Genomic DNA, 19,714 nt, shown 5'->3' with positions numbered 1-19,714 from the left:
AAATCAAAGAAAAGCTTCCCACAAGAGATTTACCAATTTAAAACCCCTAACTGTTGAATCAAATACATCTACTACAAGTGCCTCACACTTTATTTACATCCAGAACTCTATGTCCGATCCCTTTCCTTATTAAACTTGCAACACCACCCCCTCTACCGATTAACCTAACACATCTAATTACAACATAATCCTGCAAAGGGAAACATAAACGTGGTAACAGTCAGGTTTCCTGAATAGATATGATATTGGTTGAAATTGATCAATCCGAAATAAATGTCTTAATGTCTTGACAATCAGACTTCCCGCGTTCCACTGCAATATTCTTAATCCCATTATTTATCCGCAGAAGGAGACTGAAGTAGAGATACACCCACCTATTAAAGCATCATTTACAGTTTCCCACATGACGCCAGTTATGAATAGACGCTTTTCAGCAGCTTTCACAATAACTTTAATTTTCTCTGAACGGTAACTGGGCAGTACAAATCACCACAGGCTTTATAAACATCACATGCTTCAGTGTATCAACAAGTAAAATATGTTTAGTAATGGAACTTTAGTAATGCGACATATAGTCACTGATTTCACATTCTGTTTTCCAACTGGTAATACTTGATCAACATTTGGTTTAATTTTTCGCAAGGCATCTGCATAAGACACTCTTTACTATAGCCTTATCAACCAGCTGCCTTCTTAAGCACCTCACATCCTTATAAACTGCACTATGTTCTCCTCGCAATTACAATAATTAAACTTTCCAGCTTCACTTTCTTCATACTTATGTTCCCACTACACTCTGTACAACTTAGTTTCCCATGATATACTGCCACAATATGCCTAAAACTCTGACATTGGTAACATCGAAGCAGAGGTGGAATATAAGCTTATCCATTACAACCAATATATCAATGCAGTTAAACACTCCATCCTTTCTCCATTTCTATCAACTTGCAATCTCTTTACCTTCTCTACCTTGCCTCCCAGTAAATGAGATTTAATGATTTCATCTCCTCTATCGAAATCTCCACCAGAACACCGGTTGTAACACCACTAATATCTCTATTTTCATGAGGCAACATAGATTCTATCTTACTTTTACCCAAATAAAGCACTCAAATATAACGCCTTCTCACACTTTCTTATCTTGAGTCACGATTAGCACATCACCTCCTCTTCCTTTCTTTTTCAATCCTTTTATTACATTTGAAATTAATAAGGTTATCGATATTGATAATGGTACATAGAGATCAGGATTACATTAATAAAGGTTGACATGGAAAAACACATCCTTAAAATAGCAAATAGTGTTTAGCCTCCCAATCTCTCAGTAAATAACCATGAAAAAAATATATTTATAAAAAGGGAAGAAAAAAACCCAGACGAAGAAAAACTAAACTTTAAAAAGAACAAACAAAGAATGGGCTGCCATGTTTCATTGGTTAAAATTTTAATTTTTGTTAACTCTGCTCCTGTATACATGAACAAAAAATCTAAAAAGAGGATGCAGAAAGAGTCGAATTACATGATATGAAAATATGGAATAAACGGCCTCCAAGTTTCTTCAAATTCAACCGAAGGATCCATAGTACCACTGCTATTATTATCCCAAATTGAGATATCTTATCGTGTGGGAAAAACATTGAGGAGTGGTAGGAGGACTGAAAGCTTTCCATTTAAGTAAAATGGATCTTCTGGCTATTAATGTCACAAATGCAATTAAACGACAAGCTGATGAAGATAAGTGACTGGAGTCTATCACTGGTAGTCCAAAAATTGCCGTAATAGGATGAGGTTGTAAATCAAAGCGCAGAACTACTGAAATAATCCCAAAAATATCGTTCCAATATTTTCCTGGAAGAGGACAAGACCAGAACATATGTTTCAAGGAAGCTACTTCAGAATTACATCTACCACAAAGAGGATTTTTATGAGGGTAAAAACGAGCTAACTTATCTTTGGACATATGAGCTCTATGAAGCACCATCAATTGTATCAAAGTGTCTCTGGCACACATTGAAGAAGTATTAAATAGTTTATGAATTTTCTCCCATTTCTCTGTAGATAAAGTTATCTGAAATTCTTTTTCAGATTCAGATTCAGATTCAGTTTATTGTCATTTAGAAACCACAAATGCAATGCAGTTAAAAAATGAGACAACATTCCCCCAGAATGATAACACAAAAACATATGACAAAACAGACTACACCAGAAAATCCACGGAACGTTTGGCAATCCCCAATCCAGAGTCCGGAGAGGCTGCTGCGTATTAATATCACGCTAGCGTTTAGCACGTTCCCCGGAAAGGAGCTCCAAAATCCACCAGACAAAAACAAGACCAAAAACTAAAGCTACGAGACCTGCACAAAACCACATAATTACAACATATAGTTACAACAGTGCAAACAATAGCATAATTGATTAAAAAAAAACAGACTATGGGCACAGTAAAAACAGTCCAAGATGTTAAAGGTAAGTTCTGTAAGTTCAAAAGAAATCACTACAGTTTCCACAAGTCCCCAGGGTCCCGACAGACTCGCCATCCCAGTATTTCTCAGTTTTATCAGATGTATCTAGACGTATTTTCGTAATCAAATGAGAAGTAATTGCTATTAAACTCTTCTTAATGTTGAGCACAATCTATAATCCCTAAAGCAGATTTCAACTCTCTGGTTAAATTGCTGGAGGAAATCGGGGCTGATGAATGGTCTCGGCATGAATTGTCGACTGAACTCTTTTCCATAGATGCTGCCTGGACTGTTGAGTGCCTACAGCATTTTGCGTGTTGCAACAGTTAATTTAATGGGATTGATAAAAGAAGGTTGTTCCGGGTCAAATTTAAACAATACTGTAACTTGAAGTTGAATTTCATTTTTTTTTTCAAAATATCCAGCCCTTCCTCTCGATCAGTTGAAATCATTCCCAGATTATGCAACTTTCTTCCGTTTTCCAGATCTAGATTCAACTTCATTCCAACCTTCACCCGCACTCACCAGACTCTTCAGTTCCGGTTCCTTTTCTAGACACTCGCCCCCCCCCCCCCCACCTGAACATACATTATTTCCCAACATTCCCACGCATTCACAACCAGCATCATCAACCGCCACTGTCAGCAACTCGAACCCTCTTCATGTGTTCTCCTATGAATCAGGTCTAGAGGCCGAGCCACGCAACCCGTGTTGTAAAATCGTCACAAAATTTAAGCGTACATTCCTCCAGTGCACTTTGTAAGCGTCTGTTCCGAGGGTCCTGTGTTGCAGGAGGGGCTGCGTGGCTTTACGCCCGGCGGTAAACACGTCCGCATGGTATCGTTCTCTCCAAAGTGTTCCAGCTGTTCCTTTCTCTGTCTTCTCCACACAGTCACCCAGACAAACTGAGAGCGTCGGCAGGAGTGCTGGGAAAGTGCGGAAGTTCATATCTCACAGCAACAGCCCCTGTTTAATGTTTCGGAGTGAAGGATTTGGTCACCGATTGTAACGCCGAACAGCGTTGAGATACAGTCACGATGAGGGATGACTGAAAAAAAACGCTGAACAGAACGTTCTCGTTCTCGGGAAACTCTCCAGTTCCGGGCTATTTGCACACTAGATTGTCCCATCTTCTCATACCGGATTCATGTGAAGCAGGAAAATTTTCTCCCCATCGGTAAATTTCACCCCGGTCTCCTGCGTGACAGGCGGGGATTGAACTAACGAGGTATAAACAAGAGTGTGGAATCTCATACGGATGTCAGGGTTCAGGAGAGTTCATAAAGTCACTCTGATGTTTGTCCGTTGAGTGCAGAGCTGGCGCTTTTTACTCATCCCCTCCTCACTGTGTGACTGGAGGAGTCTCAGCATTCTTCAGTGATTCAGTCATTCACTGAGTTCAAGTACTGGCCAAAGGAAGGGTTCCATTAGCATCCAACTGCGTGTTGTTTGAACGGACATTTATAATCAGCAGTTGTTTCCCCCTTCCTGAAACGTGAAGCAGAAAACCGTTTGCAGCCCTTCGAATCTCTCGGGTCGATTCTCCATTTACTCGGATCCCAGGTGCTGTGTTTCTCCGGTCTGTCGGAATGTCGCGATATCCAGTGATCAGAATAGGAACTGCAACGGAGAGAGGAATGATCCTTCAGAAAACAGCTCAGAAAATGATATTCGAGTGACAGAATCTTATAGCATTCAGTATCCGAATCTCGTTTGTATCGGGGTGCGATGGTGGTATAGTGGTGAGCCTGCTTCCCAAGCCGTTGACCCGGGTTCGATTCCCGGCTATCGCAGGTCGTTCACTTTTAGAACTATGAACGCAGAATTCACGGGCAATTTGCTGTGAATGAAGTTCACTCCATTGGATCAGATGGATCCCTCATGTACGATGGTGGTGATCCCTCATGTTGGATGAGCCAGGACCCCAAACTGAATGAAAAACACAACATTAGACCCGGGAAGTCCGTTAGTTCCAAGGAATCGGCTCGAGGAAACGCACACTTTCTGGTCAAATCGAACAGGCAGAATCGTGATCAAAGACACAACGCGACCCGGATATTCTCTCGTTCCCCTCGTTCATCTGGCAGAAAGTACAAAAGCCTGAAAGCACAATTCACAGTCTCAGGGATAGTTTCAGTCCCACTGCTGTGTCTATTGAATGGTTTCCCGTTAGATCGGACGGACGTTTGTCCTCACAATCCACCTCGGCATTTACCTACACCGTGCTTTCCCTTTCGCTGTTACACTTTATTCTGCATTTTGTTATTGCTTCACCTTGTTCTCTCCCAATACACTGTGTAATGATTTGATCTCTATGAACAGTGAGGATGAGAAGCGTTTAACTGTATTTCGGTATATGTGACCGAAACACGTAGAAGAGATTCAAATCCCACTGAGCCCGTTGCGGCAGCAGTCGGGAGCGCCGGCCTCCGGACCCAGCTGGTAATGAAACGCAGCAGAAAAAAAGAGCTGAGATCACAGAGGGGGAGCAGTGAGAGAGGGTTTCACTGAACTCTCATCGATGAGAAGATTCACACTTCTTCAGAGTAGGCATCCCCTATTGACTTCAATGGATCTGTATTGAGAGGGTGAACGGCTTTCAGTTACTCGGTATGGATGCATCACTACCCGGGATGGGAACTGTAATTCCCTCAATCGTAGGAATCTGCAAGGAGCGGTGCGGACAGCCTAGCTAGCGTGTCTGTTGATATGATCTTCACAGTATTCAGGACATTTACAGAGACAGGTGTGAAATAGGGCCTGAAGGATCGTTGGGGACCCGCGTCACCCCAATCTCAAACTGTTCCTGCTGCTACCATCCGGGAAAGAGTACAGCAGCATAAAAGCCAGTACCAAAAGGCTCCGGGACAGCTTCTTCCACCAGGCCATCAGACCGACTAATTCACGCTGATACAATCGTATTCCTATGTTATATTGACTGTCCTGTTGTACATACTATTTATTACATATTGCTATGTTGTACATTGCACATTTAGACGGAGACGTAACGTAAAATGTTTACTCTTCAAGTATGTGAAGGACGTAATTAATAAAGTCCATTGAATTCCATTCCACGCAAGTGACTTCGCAGTGTAACAGTTGAATCACAGACGGGAATGTGTGTAGATGCAACATACACAAAATGCTGGAGGAACTCAGCACACAGGCTGCTTCGTGATCCTGAAGAAGTGTTTCGGCCTGAAAAAACCGACTGTGTATTTTATTCCACAGAAAATAAACCAGTGGATCACTAGCGTCCCTGGGTGGGCTCGAACCACCAACCTTTCGGTTAACAGCCGAACGCGCTGACCGATTGCGCCACAGAGACGACTATTTAAAAGAGTACGAATAAATGATAAATTCCAATTGAAATGCAATTTCTTGTTATAGGTGCATAGTGTTTTAAAAAACAAAGTTGAATACCAGCTGCCGCCAACAGAGAAAATAGCAGAGGATGGTTTCGATCCATCGACCTCTGGGTTATGGGCCCAGCACGCTTCCGCTGCGCCACTCTGCTACAGAAAGTGTAATCAATTGTTGAACTGTGAATGCTGCGCTTTTTCGTGTGTGTGTATGTATGCATTCGTTTATGTCTCTGTCTGAATCTGTACATGCAAGGTCTGGGTCTGTGCCTGTGTCTGTACATGTCTGTGTCTGTATATGTCTGGGTCCATTCCGTCTTTTTCCCGTTTCATACTCACGTTCTTCAGTTTCTTTTGATGATTCCTTGTTTCTACTCTTTCTCGTTCTCTCCACCTTCCCTACTCTCTGACTCACCCAGTTATTATCTATCTGCCGATTATGCTCTATCTGTCTTGAACCTCGTTCCCGATATTTCGCCACTGAAATGCATTTTACATCATTTAAATATTCAGACGGACAATACATCCCTCTGGTCGGCTTTTTAAAAAATAAATAACGACGTTTTCACCCCAGGTGCCATTAACTTCTGTAAAGGGGGTTTCTTCCTTTTTCTTTGTTACTGTGCATGTAATCAAAAGGGCTTCTTTGTTTTGTTAACTAGCAGGAATGCTAATTTACTGATAACGAGAATTGTATTCCTTTGTAAACCAAATGGCGATTGATGTTCTTTCTTCTGAGTCTGTAAGCTTTTGTTGACGGGCTTTTGGGCAGATCGGCGCGAGGGGTCGCGAGAGAGGACGCAATGCTGTAAACTGGGCGAGAACGGACCCCAAGCGGTGGTCCGTGGCCCGGAGATACTCCGAGGGGGGGGGGATGAAGCTAGAAGTGCTTGGTTGACCACTTCGGAGGGTCCTGAGCTGCGAGTCGAGGAGTTCGGAGGGGATCGAATGGTGGCCAGAAGACTTCAGAAATTGAGCTCCAACGGTTGTGCACGAAGTGGTTTGGACTTTGATAAGTTTGGCGCCTTTTCTTTATTTTTTCTCTTCATATATACTGTATCGTTATTAATCACTTAGTTATAGTAATCTTTATAAATTGTACTCATTTAATCGCATATGGTGTACTGTCTGTTTTGGGGCGAGGCGGGGACATCACACAGCACCCACACCAGCTGATTACCCAGATTGGCGGGGCCGAAGGCTGCTCCCCCTAGACGAGAACGAGTGTGAGCGAGCCCGAGGTGACCCAAGGGGTTACACTTCCTTATACTGTCCTGATGATTGGATGTCTGCCCGAGTTCCTTCAGTGTTGAAACTGCAGATCAACTAGTGAAGCGGAACTCGCGCCATTAATGTACTGCAAACGCTGACATCAAATGCAACAATTCCTCCTCCGGGATTAACTGTTGGTGTCATGTTCAGACCATCACAGCCGGACCAGTTAGTGACGGATGCGGAGATGTGGAGTATCGCTGATGCTTCGCCCCTCCCTGCCACACGGGGGGAGGGGGGTTCCATTCCTGCACCAAAGCTGTGTGACTGACACAGTAAAGGTCGGGTTTCAACTATCCTACGTAGAACGGTGTGAATACAGACTGGCACTTGCTTATCCCGTGGCCAGTTGAGTTACTCCAGCATTTTGTGAATGTTGCTCTGAATTTCGCAATCTGTGATTTCCCGCCGATTTTTCAATTCACAGGCACCAACCTGGATTTCGTTACATGCAAGCATACGATTTCTCATTGAAATATATCCGGGTTGTCAAACGTACTTGAAATCTTCTTTCTGAGTCACCGAGCACAAAGAGCGAACATTGAAAGATAGAAAACACAAGTCGGAGGGGGTATCCAGCTTCTCCGGACTGCCCGCTATTCAATCCGATCCTGCCTTGATTTCTCGAACTTCCGGTAATGCCCCCTCCCCTTCAGAATTTCCTTTTCCTTCTCTCACCTTATCTCCTTGCCTGCCCACCGCCTCCCTCTGGTGCTCCTCCTCTGTTTGGTTTCTTCCATGGCCTTCTGCCCTCTCCTTTCAGACTCCCTCTTTTCCAGTCCTGTGTCTCTTTCGACAAACAATTGCTTGCTGCACCCCAGCCCCTCCCAGATTCACCTATCACTTTGTTGCTCCCTTTCCTCCCTCCACCTTTTAATTCTACTACTCATAATTTTTTTCTCCAGTCCTGCTGAAGAGTCCTGGCCCGAAAAATCGACTGTTCTCTTTTCCATAGATGCTGCCTGGCCTGCTGAGTTCCTCCAGCATTCTGTGTGCGTTGATCCATGTCTTCTATCTCACTTACCAAACCAGTGAATCTGCGTCCTCGTAGCAGCTTCCCAAATCTTTGTTTAAGTATATATTCTGAGAAATGTTCTTATATTGCAAAAATAAAATTCGAATTGATTAATTGATTAAAAGCTATTAGCACATACCAAAACAAGCCACAGAAAAATGTAAGTTAAAGACGCTTTTTGAGTAAAGAAATTGTTTTTTTCCCTCCCAGAGGCAGACTCTTGATATGAGCTCTTTGTCTGGTCTTGGAATGAGTTCCCAAAATATTAAATTGATATTATACCAGAGACTGACAGGTACCGAATGAAACCCACACTCTCACAATGTATCAGAAACTGACAGGTACTGGAGGAACCCCACCCTCACACTGTACCAGAGACTGACAGGTAAGAATTAAACCTGCACTCTCATACTGTACAGACTAATGTGTGCAAATGTTTTTGATTTGCCTATTTTGTGAACCGTACTTAAATTTACTGCTAAAGCCTCTTTGTTTCCTCTTGAATAAATCCACCCATCACGTGACCGTGACCAGTCTCTGCCTTTCTAACATGGGATTAAACTGTACCTGTGTCGTCTCAAAGTGAAAGCTAACATTGTATTTGCCACCTTCCTCCCAACTCAGCTGCAAGCCAGCATTTGGGGAATCCTGTACAAGGACACCCAGCTTCATTAGTACCGCTAATGTTTGAATTTTCTCCCTATTTAGTAAATCAGTCACTTAGAAAATATATTGTTCGTTATATAATGCTTAATAATGGAGTCTGACGTCATGTTAAACACTGAAATCAGTCCATTTGACTGTTACCCACTTCTGTTCCTCAAAAATGTGTGGAGATATTTGCAATTTTCCAATGTCCGGAAACATTTCTATATCTAGTGATTCTTGAAAAGGAGCAACTAATGCTTCCACCACCCGTTCAGCTACTCTTTCATATCTCTGCCATGAAGTCCTTCTGTCCCAGATGAGCTGGCGACATTCAGATGCTTCCGCTTCCCAAGCGCCTCAGCCTGTTCAGTTATGGGAGGCTACGGGACGACACCCAGTGATTGGGGCGTGGTAGGCGAGGCAAAGGTGGATACGCGGGACAAAAATGTTCAAAAGACATGATTAACTTGGTTGTGGGATACAGATGTAGACACGGTGTCCCGGGCCATGGAGACCAACGACTTGCTCTTTCTTTCCGCAGGAAGTGAAATTAATAGCCAGCGCTGGACTGAGAATGATGAGCCGACATATTTTGATAGTTTTGCAGATTTCTCCCTGTGCCATAGACTGGGACACAAGTGTGCACCTTGATACATCAGAGACGAGGGACGCATGACGCTTTGATGATGAAAAGAATTTTAGACAACACATAAGAAAAAAATCAGGAGGGCGAAAGGAAAGTAGAAGGCTGCTCTGGCAGTCAAGGGGAAGGAGAATCCCAAGGGCATCTACAGATATATTAAGAACAAAAGAATAGCAAGGACAATATCAGCGTGGTCATCTGTAAATGGAGCCAAAGGAGACTGGGGAGAACTTAAATGAAAATTTAGCACATTTATTTTCCCAGGAAATGGACGGACAGTCTATATAACTAAGATAAAACAATACTGAGGTCATAGACACTATTCTGATTACAAACGAGAAGGCAAATCGTGGTCAAAACACCCCACGGCCTCGTAAGGTGTCCTCTTTGTCCTTGTTGAAGGTTAGTGCAGAAATTGCAGGGGCCATCTCAGATATAGTTCAAATATTCTTAACCACGGATGATGTCCAGAAGGTTTGTTGTTATGTTGTTTAAGAAAGATTCTATGAAATTAGACGTCGCTGAATCTGAAGTCAGTAATGAGTACATTATTGGAATATTCTCGAGAATCAGATATACACAATACGTATATTTGGATAGACAGGGCCTGATTAGAGACAGTCAACATAGCTTTGTTCATAGTAGGATTATGTGTAACCGGTCTGATAGAGTTTTTCGAGCAGCTTACACGAATGGTTGATGAGGAAAACTATCACACTGGATCTTTGGACACAATTGTAGTATCAAGCAGACTCAGAAGGAATAAACAAAACTAGGCGTGTTAATAACAAAAGAGACAATACTGCAGAACTTATAAGATCTTAGATAGGCCAGAATAAACTCGGCTGCAAATTCACTGGACAGGGATCAGGGCCACCAATACAGAATAGATTAACATTGCCATTTTACATACACTCCAGGCAGAAAAGAATCCGTGCCCAGCTATATAAAACACCAGACTCTTGACAGGCTTACAAAAAGCCATTCCGATAAAGAGACGGGTCCAAGGACACTAGATTTGACACCTGCAAAGTCTCGAGGGGAATTAACTGCAAGTATCCAAAGACTATTGCAAGTTATATGCAATCTAGAGAAGCTCTAACTATGACAGATACCACCCCGAAGCGGAAGATACCTTATAATTATAATTTTAAAAACGCAAAAATACAGGAAAACAACAGTAAAAAGCTCAGAGCCCTAAGAATACTCTACCAACGGTCCGACGTTGTGACAGATGGAGCTAGACAGACGTCCTAACTGGTCTTTCTGTCAAGAATGTACTGTCCTGTTACAGAGAAAGTTGTTGAGACCGAAAACATTTTATTCACCAGCGTTCTGGGATGATTGTGTTAAACGCTGAGCTGAACTGGAGATCAACAATGTCCAGGCAGCTGAGGAGCCATTTTCCAGATGGGGAAAGGTGCATTGAAGTTGAAAGGATATGGCATAATCAATGGACCGAATTGAGCGAACTGGAAACGGTTGAATAGTTTTAGAAAATGGAACTTAATGCGATACATAACCAGCTGCTCAAAGCATCTCATGTTAATTGAAATGAGCGCCACAGGACGATAGTTATTAATTCAGTTTACTGTCGCCCTCGTGTTCACCGGGATGATGGCGATTGTCTTGAAACCCGAGGGGACAGAACACACTTCTGAAGAGATGTTGAAGGTGTCTGTTTGAATCTCTGCTAACAGGGCTGCTTAGTCACTCAGCATCGGACGATCTATGTTATCAGGCACCGCAGATTTACGCGGGGTGATCTTTGCGAGGATCACCCTCACAGCAGCTGCGGCCAGAGACAGTGTCGCTCCTCCGGGAGACGGGGCTTTCTCGCTGCCACGTCGTTCTGTACATCGAACCGTGCATAAAAGTCAATCAGCCTACTACGCAGAGAGGCGTCCCGGTCGCTGACGTGCGAGTTAAAATTGCAGTCCATTGTGATCTGAATACCCTGTCACCTGCACAGGTCGTTCTGGTCTCCTTATCTGACTCAACGTGTCCGGGTTTTCAGAGGACGTTCACGAGTTTGCTCCGGAAATGAAGTTGTTACCGTATGACGGAGAGACTGAGTTGCCTTGGACTATGCTCGGCGGAATCCAGGCAATTCAGAGGAAATCTTATAGAAACACAGAAAATTCAGAGAAAGATAGATGGGATAGAAACAGGAAAGTTGTTTCGGCTGTTAAATGAGGACCAGAGCGAGGGGACATAGCTCAAGAACCGGAGGAATACAATTAGGATGGAGATGAAGAGAACAGCGCATCAGCGGAACGATGTGCCCAGGGAGGAAGTAGGATATAAGTGGTTAGGTACATTTAGACAGCATTTTGCACAGAAAGGAATTGAAGATAGGTGGAAAGGGTAAGTTCATGTACCTCAGGCCACGGCTAGGTACCCGTGATATTATTGAATGGCAGACTAGACTCAATGACATGATGGCCTACTCCTGCTCCTATTTCTTACCTCTTATTTCTATAATGTTTTATACTCTGCTTTATAATGCTTCGTTCTGTGTGTGTGTGTGTGTGTGTGTGTGTGTGTGCGCGCGCGCTAGTAGGATGGGGTGTGCGGTGTTCAATGCTTTTATTGTATCTTCATTACACAAAACCGAGCCAGAGGTTTTTTTGTCTCCAGGCGACAATCCCATGACATTATATTTTAGAATCTATGTTAGAAAAATATTTTGTATAGGGAGTCCCACTCCATGATTAGGCCCCTGTGAAACTGCCCGCCACCATTTGTTTTCGTTATTTTATTCCGGAATCAGTGCCTGATGAACATTTGAATGCGGAGCCCCATCCCTTTATTAGATCCCCATGAAACGTTGTCCACCGCCTTTGCTTTCTCATCTTTACAAACCCACGTTGGGATCTTCTCATCACTCTGGCTCATAAACCTGAAATTTCTCCGCCTCACTCCCCGGTTACCATGGATACGGGTTATTTCAACCCAAGTGACAAGGGTTAATTTGACTTATCAACATGATTGTCGCGTTGATTTTAAATCTGTAATATATGTTATCGTTATGCGAATATAACATATATTCACATATATGTTATCGTCCTTAAATTTTGTTGAAACGTGGCAAGAAAAAACACCCCCAGTCTTTAGTGCAGCGCCAGTTCTCGTTCGTTTGAAGGACCTATTTATACCCATGAAAGGCAGCAGTTGGAGCAGACTATTCGCAAATCCGCGGTAAAGAAACTATTTCTGATACACAGACATGGAATTGTTGATAACTGTGACAGGAAATATAGGAAATTAGCACGTTTCTGCCAAATAAGTCGGACATCAAATTCTCGCTTGATTGGTTTTGTTATTATAGCATTGGTAAAAATGGTTATATTTACAACATAGTAGCTTTCGATTCAGAAGGCAGAATGCCAACTAAGCATCTTTTTTATTGTGCTCTACACACGGTCTTCTGCACCAGACACTGCCCTCTCCTCAGTCAGCTCCTCAGTTACCCTCTCTGCAACACCTCATTTTACCTCTGTCCGGGCCCAATTTCTGCCGTAAGGTCCATAAACATAAGCTGGCCGGCCCATTGTCTGTACTGCTATTCAATTATGTCGGACTTATTACAACCCCATTCTGCAGCCTCCCCCTCTGGCGTTCTTAATCACGAAAAGTTGGGAAACCACAGCTACGATTCTGAACCAGCCCTCATATTAACTCTGCTGAACAAGTCCATTCATGGGTCTAACTAGGGCTTCGTTTGTCAGTCATTGGAAGGTACCACACGCTATCTGAACGAAAAGGCATTAGTCACATTGATTGCACTGGCACAATGGAAATTGCAGGTTTACCAGCTCACTTTAACTGACATCAGGTGTTCATGTCCAGGAATATTTCTCCAGCTGTCGCAGATATCCCTGGAACAATCGACAATCCTGTGAATGGGAATAGAATTTTACCATTGTAAGAAAAATCAGACTAGCTTCACATAATTTGTTGACCCATATTCCGATGTTAAAGGAAAGTTCTGAATAGACTTTTTGCTAATGTAACTATCACATGAGCTCCTCTTAATTGATTGGTACGAGACCCATTTAATTACACTAACTATGCTGACTTCACTAGAAAAGGAAAACTACCGACATTCGCTCACTTGGCGTCACGAGTATAGACATATAAGCTATGTATAACTTTGTTTGAACTCTCGTCAAAGCTTTCAATTCGATTTGCATTTTATCCACAGAACCGGCCATCCAATGTAAACAGATGTTTGACGCCAGCCTTCATCTCCTCTCTGAATTTCCCCTGTGACAGAGTGTAGATACACGTGTTGGTGCAGGTACTGAGAAAATGAAACATGATCCCACACTGTTGCAGGATGTACCTCGGGGTATTCAAATATTGATCTGTGTAAAAGTAATTCTGAATTTGCCAGTTAGAAGTATATTCGGTAAAGGGGATCCGCAACAATATAACATTGGCTGATAGAGCGAACAACAAAATCATAGACCTTCGCCGGTTCCCTCGCTCTGTATTCTTATTTCCTCTGCTGATCCTGAGACCCCGGCGGATTCGGCTATAATATACCAGACTGTTAAAGCATTAAACAACAGAATCAAGCCGATTGGCAATAAAGGTGTAGTAATGGAGTTAAACAACCAGTATGATTTCCATACCGGTAAATTAAGGTAATCCGCTTTCAAAAGGCATCGCCGAAAGTACAATGGTACACGCCTCGCACAACTCCCCAAACCCACAATTATTATTATCACAGTCGTTGTCCTCTTGGTGCAGTATCGCTCCCGCTGCTTCTGACTACAAACTGCAATACAGCGATCGAACGTAAAAGCCACCGTGAGCCGAACAGAACAGTCCATGAATGCGACGCTCAGGCAAATGTCACGGAGCAAACCGATGGAATGAACAAAGGACCGGCAATAATAAGTATTATTGATCATTCGAGTACAACACTAATGATAGTGCAGATTAAATCAGCTGCTGCTATTCCCACCAGATAACAGGAGATGCATTTGGAAAAATCATAGTTTCCACGAGACAGGATCGAAATCGCCATTAAATTAACTGCAGGAAAGCAGAGTTGTTTTCAGGAGCATAAACACTGATCCGTTTCACTTGGGAGCCATGCAGAGAGAAGCATTGAAGCGGATTGAGTGAACCTCATTTTCTGATCCTATGCCGGGACAGGCTGGTCTCAATTTGGATAGAGGAAATATAATTCGCTCGGGCTCAGTCACTGCCCTTCGATTGAAGGATTATGGTGGAACAGACCAATAGTTGTGCTGCAAATTTCCCGAAGTTGTCAGCAGAGATACCAGTGAGCGGGTTATCGAACGACTCATTTAAACGGACCCACCGTTGTAGCTGAGAACGCTGAAGGTTGTACTTATAGCGGGAATAAAATGGACACAGGGAGATTGCTTCTTCCGACACAACATATCGCAGTTCACGAAACTTAGAGCTAAAGGTATATTTCGATGCACAGCTACATCAAACTGTAATCTTGAATATTAACATTAAAACCAGCCAAAGAAGGAGAATGGGTAAATCGGAAGAGATCTGTGCGTTATTGTGGAGTTTTAAAGGACATTTAGACAAATGGAAAAATAAGTTTCTTGTTTTTGGCTTTAAAATAAAAGAGAAGGACCGTGAGTCGTCTAAAACCAGTGAGCTGGATGATAAAGGTGGACCGATGGAAAAGATTTCTTTTTTGTTTATATTAAGTTTTGAGTTTTTATGTTTATACCGAATTAGATTTGGAGCACATCATGCTGTTACTGCTTTGGAAAGTCGAGTGAAGTAAACACTGGAACAGTATCAATATTAACACTCATTAATTGCTAAAGTTGGATGTTAGAAATTATAGAAAAATAAACAACGTATGTTTAGTCCTGAACAGGCTAAAAACACTGATCACGTGAGGCACCATCTGTAACAGATTTTATATCTTCATTATGCCGTACCACAGATACAGTATGAAGAACAACAGCCAGCTCCTGTTTCTTACCAGGGATACCAATCGCTGCCAGTACAGGATAGTCGATACTGGCTATGTAGTAAATTGCAGCATACTCCATTTTCCGTGCGATGCAGCGATCTGTTCAAAATGGTCCAACTACCGGAATCTACTGTTGATTGTTTTGTAAGTTATTATACGGGAGATGAAAGTGCATCTGATAATTAATCATTCCACCTCGTTAGTCACATCAGTGGCAGTCTATTTCACAAAATCCTCAGGTAAATAATTCATATGAGTCGTGCAATGAAAGTCGTTCCCAGGAACAATAAAAAAACACAATTGTTTATTCACCCTTTTGAAAACAATATTGTATATTCCTTGCCTGACGCTAAAGTTGCAGGTTTCAAATGTCTTCATATTTTTACAGTGGGAACTATCCACAAATAATTATCATTTCCAACAGTAGGCAGAACGCATTAAGATACTCAAATTTTTTTTAAAAAGGTATTTTTAGTTTGGCTGTTGAAATCGATTATCTTTTTTTCTGCGTGGGGAACGTTCACACCTGTTTGTTTTTGTTTAGATTTGGTTCCACAGTACTAGTCAATTTGGATGAGAAATTACTTCCTAAACGATTAGATTAGTTAAACGTGTATCTCGAAGGACATCACCACGCCCACGCTGATATGTGGGTCATCTGTGATTACTGTAGACTGACTGATTCATGAAACTAACTGTAACATATGGGAAGATTAAATATCTATATCCACTAGCAGAAAATAGAACTGTTTAGCCCAAGGAAACGCGATTTTCCCACTAACAGTGCAATCCATCTCTGATCTCACTATTCGTGTTGTGTGAAATTTCTTGCAAGTGTTTTATTTTCATGTGTTACACGCAGTGTTTTTTCCTTACCTTTTCAAGAATTTACAAGGTTCAGAATCCACGACATTTTTCATCAAGTCTGAAGGAAACAACGTCTAAAAGTGTTGATCTATCCATAGATGATGTTAGTTGCAATATTCGCCCTACTGGATTTAAGACACTTGGGTATTTAAGCCAGAGTACATTGATAATTGTGAATAGAAAGTGACATAAAATGGCAATAAGTTATACTCGCACTGTGTTTGTGTTTGGGAAATCTCATGCCTCCATTAAATTTCCATAAATCACAGCCAGGCCAGTCTTTTTTCTTTCTTTCTAAGCAACAATCACACGTTATTTTATTCTAGAATCTGTGCCTGATAAGCACATTTTGTGGGAATTCCCACGCCTTGTTCTATCACTATGAAACACTGCACGGCCAGTCCTTGTGTCCCAGCGAAATAATCGATAATGAAATATTGGAATACTGAAATACTTGAAATATTCAAGTCAGACAGGATCCGTACTTTTACGGTTCCTTGTAGCGGATCCCATTCCCTTTTTTCCAAATGCATCCACCTCCTTGCTGATTTTAATATTTCATTTTGAAATCGTTTGTGGCAGACTACAACGCCAGCACAGGAACAAGGGGGATTATGGGCCAGTTGGCCAGTTATAGATCGATGATTGGGGGAGCGTTCGAGTCCATCATTCAGGAATAGGTTTTGGGATACCTGGAGACTAATGATAAAGTAAATCAAAATCAGCAAGGCTTCTGTGCAGGAAACTCTTGCCTGAAAAATCTATTAGACTTCTCAGAGGAAGTACGAAGCAGGCTGGACAAAGGTGAAGCGCTGGATCTCATTTACTTCAATATTCAGATGACATTTGATAAGGCGACACACATAAGTCTGCTTAACAAGATAAAACCCTTTGGTGTTACAGGAAAAATACTGGCTTGTCAGGCAGGAGGCTGCGTGTGGGAATGAAGGGGACGGTTTCTGGTTGGCTGCCAATGAATAGTGGCTTTCCTCAGGGGTGAGGATTGGGACGGCTACTTTTCACGTTGATTGTGAATGATTTAAAAGTGGAGTTAATGGGTTTGTGGCGAAGTTTGCGGATGATACGAAGATAAATGGAGGAGTGTGTCCTGCAGAGGAAGCACTGCGATTGGAAGAATTGGAAAAAAAGGTGGCAGATGGAAAACAGTATTCGGAAATGTATGATATTGTATTTTGGTAAAAGGAGTAATAGTGCAGCCGAATCTCTAAATGGAAATAAAATTCAAACATCATTGAAGAGTGCCCAGAGGAGGTTTCTAGGTATGAATTCGGGGGTTAGCATATCAGGTATGTTTGGCAACTCTGGGCCTGTACCCACTGGAATTTAGAAGAATGTGGTGACTCTCATTGAGCCCAACCGAATCTTGAAAGTACTGGATAAGGTGGATATGGAGAAAATGTTTCCTCTAGTGGGGTTATCTTGACTGGGGGCACAGATTCAGAAGTGAGGGGCGAGCGTTTAGAACAAGGTTAAAGAGAATTATGTTTCGCCACCGCGAGGTGAATCTGTGACTGGCCAGGTGCTTGGTTATATCGAAAACGGAAAATATGAGGTTCCTGATTGGTCGGGTCATCAAGGGATTTGATGAGAGGGCAGGTGTATGGGGTTGAATGGGATCCCGGATCAGCCATGATGAAATGACGAAACGAATTCGATCGGTGACCTAATTCTGCGCCTATGTCTTATGGTCTACAAGCCGACTAACTATGGTTGTGATGAGAGGCCTGGAAGTTCAACCTAAAATTGGATTGGTCTAAACAACATTTCAGTAATTCTCGAGTTATTCCCGGATGGTTGGATTAAAATGTCTCGATCTGATCAGTTGGTCTTGGCACTACAGGTTTAGATATAGTGGGGAATGATATCAAAGTTTCTACCTGCCGTGCAAATAATCCTTATTATGCTGGAGAACGCATGGATGTCAGGATATGACAGCAAATGATCTTTAGGGACCATTATGTTTCCTATCCGGATCAGCCATACATTCATATAGTACACAGGAAGCAGGTGAGAACACGGAGATAGCCTACTCGAACACTGCTACTCCCCCTTCCGCAACGCTTACAAAGAGATCCTTCGCCCAACACCCACCCCGTTTGGATAATCAGATCACTCCTCTATTTCCTGGTGCCAAAGTACAGGCAGCAGCTGAAACAAGAGACGGCCATAGTTAGATGGGCCCAATGTTGGTCCGACCAATTGGCTTCCATGCGGCAGGACTGCTCCGATGACGTCAACTGCAATGTGTTTCCTGATGAGGATATCTTCAAGTTCACGGAATGGGTCCGGAAGCGCATCGAGGATGTTGTTCCCCAGAAATCAGTCAGGCTCTTCCCAAATCAGAAACACTTGATCAACAGTTCCGTGCAAGAAGCATTTACCGCGTCAGATAGAGCTTACATTGCCGGTAATCAACAAGAGTTCAGGAAAAGCAGCTTTGATCTGAGCAAAGACATCAACGCAGCGAAATAACGACACGGAGACACGATTCAGATTCCACTTTCCACCATGTGTGATGCCTGTGTGAGAAAACTACAGCTCTTGATGAATACTACAGTTGAACCTTCAGTGCCATAATTCCCTCTAGGCTCGACAAGAAGCTCAGAGACCTCAGCCACGGATGTATTTGAACTTGTGTAGCCGGATCCTGGTCTTCCTGTCATGTGGCCGCTAGGTTGTAAAAGTGGGCACCCTCACCTCTGTCCCTCTGACTCTCAACATAGATGCCCCTAAGGGCTTTGTACTAAGCTGCCTCCTTTACTTTCTATATACTCGTGGGTGTATCGCCACCCACAGAACAGCGTGCTAATTAAATTTGCTGCCAACTACACAGATTGGCCTAATCTCAAATAATAATGAGACAGCCACGAATTATAAGAAGGGATGGAAAGAGTGTTCTTTGGAAGGTTATAATGTTGAAATTGGGAGCGTGAATATAGGATTCGCTGATGGAGGACGAACTTCATCTTAGCCATCCATATATCTGATAATGAAGGAGAACCTTGCAGCCCCATGAACTGATACGCATCGATATTTGTGAGGCTCTGTTCTTACTGAGTTGCATCAGTTCTGTGTATTGACTGGACACGAGTTGTGGAGAAGGCAAAGGAGACAATCCATCAATAGGCTAAGCATACGAATGTTATTAAAGCATGCTGATAAAGCAAATGAAATGTTGAACGTCCCAGACTCGTGGATTGAGTTTTGTAGTTCCGGATCAAATGTTCAATACATGATTGGATGAGGATACTATCGTATGCTGCGGTAATATCAATTTTATATCCGATGTGTATCACCTTAGACAGCTGAAGACTGCAGTTGTGCAAAAGGAACAGGCTGTCGGTCGTTTGGCTTGATCAGCGCTTTAAAGAAGACTTTTGATAATTCAGGTAATCCTTCAAGATCATTTAAAAAAAACGTTTCTTTGATTGAATACAATAT

General features: G+C 42.6%; 2 non-coding genes and 1 pseudogene across 2 annotated transcripts; all 3 read right to left on the bottom strand.

Annotated features, from left to right (window-relative positions):
• LOC132383847 (uncharacterized) overlaps positions 1 to 19,714 on the bottom strand; it is a 101,086-nt pseudogene that overhangs the window by 29,271 nt on the left and 52,101 nt on the right.
• On the bottom strand, positions 5,720 to 5,793 carry trnan-guu (transfer RNA asparagine (anticodon GUU)). Its single transcript has one exon. It is a non-coding gene; the product is annotated as a tRNA-Asn (tRNA).
• On the bottom strand, positions 5,911 to 5,982 carry trnam-cau (transfer RNA methionine (anticodon CAU)). The gene has a single exon. It is a non-coding gene; the product is annotated as a tRNA-Met (tRNA).

This window comes from Hypanus sabinus, chromosome 31, assembly GCF_030144855.1.
Source record: "Hypanus sabinus isolate sHypSab1 chromosome 31, sHypSab1.hap1, whole genome shotgun sequence".
Classification (NCBI taxonomy): Eukaryota; Metazoa; Chordata; class Chondrichthyes; order Myliobatiformes; family Dasyatidae; genus Hypanus; species Hypanus sabinus.
Note: the sequence above shows the minus strand (reverse complement) of the source record. Positions and strands in the feature narration are given on the sequence as shown.